At 34.3% G+C, this 9,161-nt stretch overlaps 1 non-coding gene across 1 annotated transcript; it reads right to left on the reverse strand.

Annotated features, from left to right (window-relative positions):
* Positions 1-510: 510 nt before the first annotated feature.
* LOC127552601 (U6 spliceosomal RNA) lies at positions 511-614 on the reverse strand. Its single transcript, XR_007951467.1, has one exon. It is a non-coding gene; the product is annotated as a U6 spliceosomal RNA (small nuclear RNA).
* Positions 615-9,161: the final 8,547 nt, after the last annotated feature.

Raw genomic sequence — 9,161 nt, forward strand, 5'->3', positions numbered from 1 at the left:
CAGTGAGAGCCCTGAGCAATGAAAATGAGGCAGCTATTGAGAAAGCCATATTGTATGAGCCTCTGGGAATAGACTGTGTAGACTAATTCTGTTGAAAGTATCACTTTCTGATTCATTTTTCCATCTCAAATGTTGTAGCTTTTCTAATAAATGTGCTTTCTATTATTTGTTGACTTTGCCTTGGATAGAATTGAGTTCATGTATTTATCTTTTCCACACCAATGCAGATTCCTTCCTCTTCTCCTACTATTAGTATATCCCTTCTTTATATGACAATCACTGAACTTTTTGATTGGTTTTTCAAACTTGTTTCATTCATTTTTGGTCCCCTAAAGGAAAAAAAAAATATGAGAAAAGCTATGATAGGTTTAATCCAACATAAGTAATGTGTATTAAATACTCAAAGTTGTCAATTACTAGATAATCTATGCCATCATTTTCCAGTCTACGTGAAATGAGTGGTTTGATGAACTGTTCTAAACATAGTCAATTAGACTTCATCAATGGTTAACTTATATGGAATGCTTCAGGAATTTGTGTGTCATCTTTGCCCAGTGTTCATGCTAATCTTATCTGTGTCATTCCAAATTTTAAGATATGTGCTGCTGGAGCTATTCAATAGAATTAGTTTGGAACAATCTCAAGTTTATTTCCCATCTTTCCTAGCATATACAGCTTGCTCATTGCCCTCACATCACATCATTTCTATGTTGTCAAGAAAAGACACAATTCAGAGTTGGAATATTCTTCAATGTCCTGAAAAAGAATACTTTATAAGCATACCTGAAAAGTGACTATTCAATAGTCTTCCTAGCCAGTATTTACCCCTTGCATGATTTTTCTGCCTTTAGGCCTGTTCTACTGAAAACTGGTTCTCTGGTCCATTTAATATTCACTTTACTCTTATCTCAACTTACTCTCTAGTACCCCACATTCAGCAACTTTTTACCCTCCTCCTTCAACCAGTTTTTCTTTATGTGTCATCCTCATGTACTAACATTTAAGATTCCTGAAAATCAAAATTATTGTTTTCTTCTCTTTACATGTCTAGCAGTTCATATAGCTCTTGGCATATAGTCAGCACTTTATACATAATTATCCAATCTCTCTTGTCTGTGTTTTTGGTGGCCCATTTCCCTGTCAATCTATTCTATATTTGAATATTTCTGTTTGTTAGAAAATGTGATTTTCCCATCCCATTTTCCCAAGTCTGAAAATTTTAAAGAACTTCTATTCACTCTTAGTTCTAATGCCTTAGGTCAAGCAGAATCAGTGTATTGTTTATTCATTTTTCTTACTGTTTATCTTGATATTGAGCTTGTGATATTAAAAAGATAATTAATACTTGAGTGAAGATGAGCTAGAATGCAAAAAACCCCAAATGGCTACAAGAAACTGCTCAGGTTTTTTTTTTCAAAATTCCTATAAAAAGGATTCTCTATCTGATGAAGGACAAGGTTCAAGCATTACTCATTGGCACTAAGTCAGTTACCTAGTTTGAAAGAACTGGGAATTACCAAGACAACAGTGCTTAATGAAGATTTATTCTCCCTGCATCCATATATGAGTGGGAGGCAGTGGGTTCCACATACCCAGATAGCAGCTGGCAGGTGCTATATGTATTGGTACAATTCTGTGGGAATGTGAATACCTGTCCCCTTCCTTGAATACTTGTTCTAAGCTATCAGCAGATGGATGAGTATGAATTTGAAGAGGTCAAATATTTAACTTCACTGAATGAGCTGTGCAAGTCCTTAAAGTCCCAACAATCTTCAAAATGAAATGATAAAAAAATGACATTGTGAAGAAAACAACAAATTCAATTAGGAAACCTGGGTTCACATTTCAATTCTTATGTTTATTACAGGCATCATGAAGAGACATGAGTTTGTCCTATATTACGATTGGTTGAAGGAACTGGGGATGTTTAATTTATAGAAATGATAATTTGGAGTGAACATAGTGTCTATCTTCAAGAATTTGATATGCTGTTATGCAAAAGGAAAATTAGATGTGCTATGTATGGTCACTAGAACAGAATTAGGAGCAATGGAAGGAAGCTTCAAAGAGACATTTTGTTTGATATTGGGGGGAAACAACAAATAAAGTAAACAGCCTCTAAAGTATTTTTCAACTTGAAAATATGATGATTTTGTGATACCATATTAATCTTAAACAATTAAATTAACATTCGGGCCACATGTTCCTTGGTTTGAGGGAGGAATGATTAGAGGAAAAATTCTCGGTTTGACAAGAAATATTAGGGAAACTGGAAAGGCTCTACATACACCAAAATATTTGTTCTGATTGTGTTTTTAATGGCGAAGAACTGACAAAAATATAGATATCTGTTAATTATGTAAAGGTTAACCAAATTGTGGAAAATTAATGCAGTTGGGTATTATTATACAAATACAAATACTAGTTATGGAGATTACTTTTAAAAAAGCTGTTTCTTGACCCTTTAATTTAATCCTATTTTGTCTAAACATGAAAAAACAAACCTTCTTGGAATACCTCTTACAAAAATCAAAGAAAAATACTTTTTTACCCTGAGAAGATAAACACATTTTAATAAATATATTTTTAAACTATGGACATGTTTTATTTCCACTGATCTATTTTTTTCATCCATGTGGCTTTTCTCAAATATCATCATATTCTTTTAAGTTTGTTAAGCGACACTGAAAATCTCCATTGAATCTTGTGCTCTTTATAAAATCCAGTAGTGTGTTATATATCTGCTGTCTAAAGTGAAGTCTAACTGACATCAAACATTCATCAACAAGTTGGCTGCAGGGAGGTGAATTTTTAAACTGAAGTGTTTTTGAGGAGAGCTACTCTATTAAGATAAAGTGGAGCAACCAATTCATCAATTATTGATATATGCACACACCATGGAAGTCATAGGAACATATATGATGCATTTTCTTTATCCCATATGAACAATACTTGGGTGAAAGTATATGTATGTATGAAAATGCATATTCACATATACATATGTATATGCATATCTGTAAGTATGTATATTTTATTTATTTTTCTATGCATATCTAAGTGGGTGTATATATATATATGAGCATGTATATAGAGACAGAATGAATATCAATCTCTGTCTCTCTGTCTTGTCTATTTTTGTTTCTCTCTCGCTCTCCTTTCCTCTCTCCTGTTTTTCTACCTCTCTCTTTCTATATGTAGCATATATAAAACAAGAGTTTGATGTTTTTTTTTTTTTTTCTTGAAGGGAACCAATGACATCAGGAGGGCAATGACTTGACTTGCAATTGAACTGGATTTAGGTGAAGCTGAGCTGTACAGAATTATCTGTCTCACCCTTTCAGAGCCTTCTGTGTTCAGTGACAAGAAATAGGTCACAACTGGTGATGGCTCTGGATCCCTCAGTGAGGGATCTTGGTCTTTTTAAGCTTATGTCTTTCTCAGGTCTCAGTTTGTTTGAGATGAGGTCTATTCAGTAATTAAAAGGTACATACGAACTGAAAGCAAAATATGGCCTACTTTGCCTTCGTAAAAGAATAAATCTAGCAAGGGAAGACCCTTAAAGTTTCTGATCAGAATAGAATTTATTGCTACTTACATATGCTCTCAGTCCTCAAAACTCAAACAAGGAGCAAGTCAGGTTTATAACAGAGCTTATTATGGATCAATCAGTGAAAGCCAGAGTGATTTGGGTTAATGGCATAGTCAAGTATCTCTATTTGAATCGCAATTCAAGAGATTATAAATGGGAAAAAAATCTACCTCCCTCCCCCAAAAAATGAACAAAACAAACAAAAAAGATATCTCATGAAATATGAGACATCAAAATTTATATCTCCTTAGATAGATCACCCACATGTAAGAGTATGAATAAAATAGGAGAGAGATCATCATTTCCCAATTTCACTTAAATTTAATCATAGTAATACATGGCATAATAAATGGGAAATAGACTTTCCTTTCCTAGAAGCTCTTGACCTTTTTATCTAAATATTATGGGAATAAAGCTTATTTTACATTTTACAGTTTCATAGCAGTCCACAGATCAGAATTCTCACTTGCTAGCATGGGACTGCAGGAAGAATTTTAAAGCTTTAATTATTAAACTTAACATATTCCCACTGCCATTTAAATGGCTTCCCCATTTGGCAAAACATCCCCATTTCTAGTGATAAACGTAAGTACAGAATTAGTGTGTGGTCATTTGTTCCTCATTAGATTAGTCAGTAATGTTTGTCCTTTAAACTAAATGCCACATAATTACTACTGCCATTTAATGAAGTCATGTTAGTGAATATGTAAGTTATCCAATTAATATGTATTGTAATAAAAAACCACCAGGGGTTCTGGGAAAGGCATTCCATTCCATTATCTGACTCAACCCATAGGGGTTTAATAGACAGCCACTGTGCTAGGCTACCCAGTGACCCTGCCTGGAGTCCCTGAATTATTTATTGAAATGGAGCTGAATTAGTGTAAATGACTGTTGAGTTCCATCAAGGAAGATCAGAGTAGCAAAATTTTCTTCAGTGCAATCAGATTTTCTTCCCTAACTCAAGACCAGTCAGCTTTACGAACTAATGATTAAGGCTTAAATAGTCAAAGATTCTGTCAGTTCTGGGAAAATATCCATGATTTGACATTAACATTAAATTTTTCATCAGGTACAGTTTTTTAGCACCTGGTATTAACAAATTGCACAGTATATATTTGAATCTCATTGTTCTCATCATCCAAAGACATAACAGTTTAAACATAACAGTGCTTCTATTTTACATTTGAGGAAGCTAAGGGAGAGAACCAAGTCACAGAATTATGAGTAGGAAACATAAGATAAAATGATATGGAAGGGGAAGGGGAAGAGACAGAAAGAGAGGATAAGGGGAAGAGACAGAAAGAGAGGATAAGGAGAAGGAAAAAAATGAAGAGAAGAGGGGATAAAAGGAAATAGGAAGAGAAAAGAAAGGAAAGAAGAAGGAAAGGGAAAGGGGAAGCGGGAGAGGAGAGGAAGGAGGTTTGGATTATTCCAGGATTGCATAGCCATTATGGGGACTTGCAATCTTCTCAGTACTCCCAAAAAATTTTGTTCTAAGACAAAATCTGATTACTTTCTACCTTGTCTGAGCCTGTAAGTTCCTAATCTAGCTTTGGGTCTATATTGGCTGACTTCTGAACTTGCTCTTTTGTTTCATTTACTATCCAAGGTCTTTTCAACCTACATTTTGATCCCTTTCGCATTCTGCACTGGATCTATTATGTTACCCATTGTGTAGTGGGTGATAGAGCTTTCATAAGTCACATGTTTCCTATTACAATACCCCAGTATAGATCTGAGATCTCATTGGGTGCTGATATTAAACCTCTCCCTGGTTGTTGGAGTGCTCCATAACGTGATGCTCGTGCCCATTTGTTGTCATTAGTGTCAGCAGAAATCTCTGTGTACCTATTCTGCCCTGGACCAGACAAAGGATGCTCTGTAACATTTTCTGGGTTTCTCCTTCAGGGTTTGGTCTAATTCAGTCTTTAAATCTATTTGGAGAAGTTGTGTATGGAAGTTTCACTGCATGGCTTTCTTCAACTCTTCAGTCTTAACTCTGCATCTCCAGTGCTCTGAAATCTCAAAGACTTTTTCTCATGAATTGCTACTTAGCCAATTTTTTTTTTTCCCTGCTATAAATCTCTGAATTTTTTAAACCAAAAAATAGGATTTTACAAAGATCCATCCTAAATTTTATATGATAATCTTTAGTTCACACTTTCAAGTGTGGATTTCTGGATCCTGAAACTGTCATCCAGTGAATTAATTTCCAAGATGTCACATGTTATCTGAAAGTTTTATTTGTATGCCAGCTTTGCTTTTATCAAAGTCATTCATAAAAATGCTGAACATCTCTAGCTCCTTGGCAGAAGGTTTATATGTTAAAATTGTTCAGAAGTACTGGAATAAAAAGAACATTTTTCATTAGGGAAAACAAATATTCACAGAATATATTTGCTAAAGGTTTGAAATGTATGAATAATTGATACACTTATATCAGCTCAAAAGTCATTCTCAATAGAGAATGGTCAGAGGATGTGAACAATCAATTTTAAAAGGAAGAAATGTAAACTGTTAAGAGAAATGCAAATTAATAGAAATTGGGAGATTTTTACCTGAGAGCAATCATAATAGCAAAGCAAACATATTAGTAAAATATAAAGTTATTGATGAAGGGGCTTTGAGAAGACATGCATAGTAACCTACTGCTATGAATTGGTTCACCAGTGTGGAGAACAATTGTAGCTATACTAAAAAAGATAAAAACAAATCATGAATCAATTTATTATATGATACAATGAATATAATCAAGGATATCAAAGAAAGAGAGAAAGACAAATTATGGAAGGAAGAAAGAAAGAAAAAAAGAAAGAAAGAAGAAAGAAAGAAGAAAGAAAGAAAGAAAGAAAGAAGAAAGAAAGAAAGAAAGAAAAAAAAAAAAAAAAAAAAAAAAAAAAAAAAAAAGAAAGAAAGAAAGAAAAAAAGAAAGAAAGAAAGAAAGAAAGAAAGAAAGAAAGAAAGAAAGGAAGGAAGAAGGAAGGAAGGAAGAAGGAAGGAAGGAAGGAAGGAAGGAAGGAGGAAGGAAGGAAGGAAGGAAGGAAGGAAGGAAGGAAGGAAGGAAGAAGGAAGGAAGGAAGGAAGGAAGGAAGAAGGAAGGAAGGGAGGGAGGGAGGGAGGGAGGAAGAAAAAAAGGAGGGAGGGAGGGAGGAAGGAAGAAAGAAGGGAGGGAGGGAGGAAGAAAGAAAGGAGGGAGGGAGGGAGGAAGAAAGAAGGGAAGGAGGGAGGAAAAAAAGGAGGAAGAGAAGGGAGGAAAGGAGGAAGAAAGAAAGGAAAGAAGGAAAAGAGGGAGGAAAAGAAGGGAGAAAGGAAGGGAAGAGGAAGGAAGGAGGAATGTTAAGCACCATGCCTATGTGAAGAGACAGGTCAATTCTCTGATTGCCTTCACATCTGTGAATCATAACATCTGAAGGAGTTGCAAAGCAGCCTTTACTGATACAGGTGTTGCTTGTGGACTGGAAAATAAATTGGAGGCAGAGGGAAGAGAAGAGAGGTCAAACAATGCAACCACCTCTCAGTCTCCTTGTATCATCATCAATCATCAATCATCATCATCATCATCATCATCATCATCATCATCATCATCATCATCATCATTTCACAGGAAGAGATCCATTCTACAGGTCTGAGTTAGACCTCCAGCAGTCACTGGCAGTTGGGTCCGGTATTGCAACAGAGGAAGGAAAGAAAACAGGGAGGGAGAGAGAAAGGGAGGGAAGGAGGAAGTAAGGGAAAGCCACATACTTACTATGTGACTTTAGGCAAAGTCTCTTACCCCAGTTTACCCCAGTTTCCTTATCTGTGAAATAACCTGAGCAAGAAAGGGCAAACCAATGCAGTATCTGTCAAGAAAAACCCTAATGGGGTCAAGAGGAGTCAAACACAACTAATTGACTAAACAATAAACAAGAATAAGGTAATCAGAATCAAGGAAATAATCATATTATTATAAAAAATTAATGAGAAATGAAAAAATAAAGGAAAACACTGAAATTCAGCATTATCTGAGTCAATATTATGACCAATTTTGAATTTGGTGAACTAAAGGTGATATTTCTTTTTTCTCTGTAGAAAAATAGAATCAGATTCTTTCTGTAGAGCAAAATAACTATTAACACATGTATATTTATATAATATTTAATTTATACTTTAACATATTTAACATGTATTGGTCAACCTGCCATCGGGGAGAGAGAATGGGGGAAGGAGGGGGAAAATTGGAACAAAAAGTTTGGCAATTGTCAATGCTGTAAAATTACCCATGCATATAACTTGTAAATAAAAAGCTATAAAAAAAAAAGAAAGAAAGAAAGAAAAATAGAATCAGAGATGTCAAATATACCCGGCATCACTCCAAAGCCCAGGCAAAACTAATTAAAATATAATTAAGAAGTATTTAATTTGATAAATAAAAATATAATAGTACATAGATCATGTTAATATGTGATTTTCAAAGTCAATATATGATCCATAGGGGTTATTATTATGGTTTCATGGCCCTATTTCTATTTGAGCTTGTCAACACTGGGATAGACTATAATTACTATCAGCATATGTTATTACAGTTAGTCAATATGGTGATTTGTTTTATACATTTTTTTTATTAGAAGTGTGTGTGTTGGTTCTGAAATCTATTTAAAAAGGGAAATGTGGCTGATATTATGAGGAAGTAGAAAAGATTTTTAAAATGCAGCAAGAGAACAGTTATTTTAAAAATAATTTTTCCTTTCCCATAGCTTTTATCATAAAGTTTTTGGTACAGTAGAACCTCAGGAATTTTTGTCTTATGGATAGATGGAAGAATTAAAAAATAAATGAATAAGTGGGTAAATTAAGAACTTTTGATTCATTTTTGTCCTCATATATGATTTTATCAATATAGAAAGTTCCCAGTATAGTACCTCTCCATACTGCAAATTTGTTGTTGTTCAGTCATTTTCAATCACGTCCAACTCTTTGTGACTTCATCTAGGGTTTTTTTGATGATGATCCTGGAATGCTTTGCCATTTCTTACAGATGAGGAAACTGAGGCAGAGAGTTAAATAATTGGCCTGACTACCTTTACAGATGAGGAAACTGGGGTAGAGTTAAATAAATGTGTCTACAATGACACAGTGTCTGAGGCCAGATTTATATTAAGGAAAATGGATCTTCCTGACTCCAAGCCCAGCATTCAATCATACCACCTAGTTAATAGCTATTGTAATTTGGCAACTCACCTATATCTTTTTATCTTAGGAAATTATCGGAGGCACTAAGAGGTTAAATAAACTTCCTATTGTTTTCTTTTTGCATGTTTTATCAAATAAAGTTAATATGTATTATAGGTTAGACTTGTACCATATCTTCCTTTATGGCCAATCCTCTATTACAAAATAGTGTCCTTTTTTGACAGTTGATTATATATATTTTAACTAGCATATAATAAAACATCCTGGGTGGCTCATGAATATCAACACAAATCCAGGGTAGTTTGGAATATCAAAAATTTCATATAGGGAAATGTGAAAATCTCCTTTATCTGCCAATTATATTGCCAGGGGAAAAGATTAAAGGAACACTGAGTTT

The sequence above is a fragment of the Antechinus flavipes genome, chromosome 2 (assembly GCF_016432865.1).
Source record: "Antechinus flavipes isolate AdamAnt ecotype Samford, QLD, Australia chromosome 2, AdamAnt_v2, whole genome shotgun sequence".
In the NCBI taxonomy this organism is placed as follows: Eukaryota; Metazoa; Chordata; class Mammalia; order Dasyuromorphia; family Dasyuridae; genus Antechinus; species Antechinus flavipes.